Source organism: Morus notabilis, unplaced genomic scaffold (assembly GCF_000414095.1).
Source record: "Morus notabilis unplaced genomic scaffold, ASM41409v2 Scaffold243, whole genome shotgun sequence".
Classification (NCBI taxonomy): Eukaryota; Viridiplantae; Streptophyta; class Magnoliopsida; order Rosales; family Moraceae; genus Morus; species Morus notabilis.
In genome coordinates, this window is record NW_010359811.1 from 59,815 (window position 1) to 61,561 (window position 1,747).

Consider the following 1,747-nt stretch of genomic DNA (forward strand, 5'->3'; position numbering starts at 1 on the left):
ATGACCAAGTCACTCGACATTTCCTCAAGCACCATTTTGCTACGAGGCTTAAAGTCGTTCATGTAACTTTCCTCCAGGAATGTTGCATTCGTTGAAACCACGACTTTATTTTCCTTGGGATTATAGAAATAATCCCCTTTCGTCCCTTTCGGATAACCTACAAAAATGCACACTTCTGAACGTGCTTCCAACTTGTTCTCTTCCTTGTCCAGGACATGTAGATGTCTTCCTGCCCGTCCACAACTCGTGAGGAGTTTTAGGAACCGACTTTGTTGACATGTTGTTCAGAAGATAACATGCAGTTTGTAAAGCATATCCCCAGAAAGATATAGGCAATGTCGAATAACTCATCATGGACCGTACCATATCCAACAAGGTCCTATTTCTTCTCTCAGCTACACCATTCTGCTGTGGAGTGCTAGGTGCAGTTAAATGGGATAGAATCCCATTCTCTAATAAGTATCCGGTGAACTCATCATAGAGGTATTCTCTACCTCGATCGGATCAAAGTGCCGTTATAGGTTACCTAGTTGCTTTTCTACCTCAGCCCGAAACTCCTTGAATTTATCAAAAGTTTCACTTTTATGGCGCAATAGGTACACATAACCATATCTTGAGTAATCGTCGATAAAAGTAACGTAATACTCATACCCTCATCTTGCCTTGATGTTCATGGGACCACAAACATCATTGTGCACAAGTTCAAGAACATCTTCAGCCCTATTGCCTTTAGACCCAAATGGTCTTTTGGTCATTTTGCCCTCCAAACAAGATTCACATTGAGGTAAGGACTCAACCTTTAAAGAACTTAAATGTCCATCATTTACCAACCTCTGTATCCTGTTAAAGCTAATGTGACCAAGTCACAAATGCCAAAGATATGTCTCATTAGAGTGAGAAGTTTTAAGCCTTTTAGAGTTATTAACAACTTCAGTGTTTAGCAGTGAGTCCATCTTAGGTTTGATAAAATATAGATTATTTTACATCCATCCATCACAGATAAAAGACTTGTTTTTACGAATCACAACTTTATTATTAAAAGAAACTGAATAAGAATCCTTAAATAAACAAGCAACAGAAATAAGATTCCTCTTAAATTGAGGAACATAAAAATAGTCTCGCAAAAATAAACTCATATAACTATCAAAATAAAGATGGACGTCTCCCACTGCTTCAGCCAACACTAGTGTTCCATCGCCCATCCTCAACGTGAAGCTTTCATTTAGAAGACTTCTCGTTTGCTTGAACCCCTGCAGAGAAACACACACATGATTAGTTGCTCCAGAATCTATGACCCAGTTGTCACTGGATTCCTCAACCAGACATACTTCCACAATCAAAAGATCATACTCACCTCCTTTGCCTTTAGCGGCTAAGTAGTCTTTGCAATTCTTCTTCATGTGCCCCACCTTCCCGCAATAAAAGCACTTAAGCTTGTTCGGGTTCTTCTTCTTCTTGTTCTTGCCCTTGTTTGGCGGAACTGAAGAACTCTCCTTCTTAGCTACTTACTTCTTCTTTCCATTCCATGAAGAGGGTTCGGAGGAAGATGCCTCAGCAAAGTTGGCCTCCACAATTGTCGAATCCTTGATCATCCGCTCAAACTTTTGGAGTTCTTGCACCAACTCTGTCAGGGTTATATTCTGTCTAGCGCTCAAATTGAACGTTGCCCTAAACGGAATATACTCCTTCGACAAAGTCTCAAAGATCATGGTCAATTGAGACTCAGCATCGATGTCGGCCCCATTGG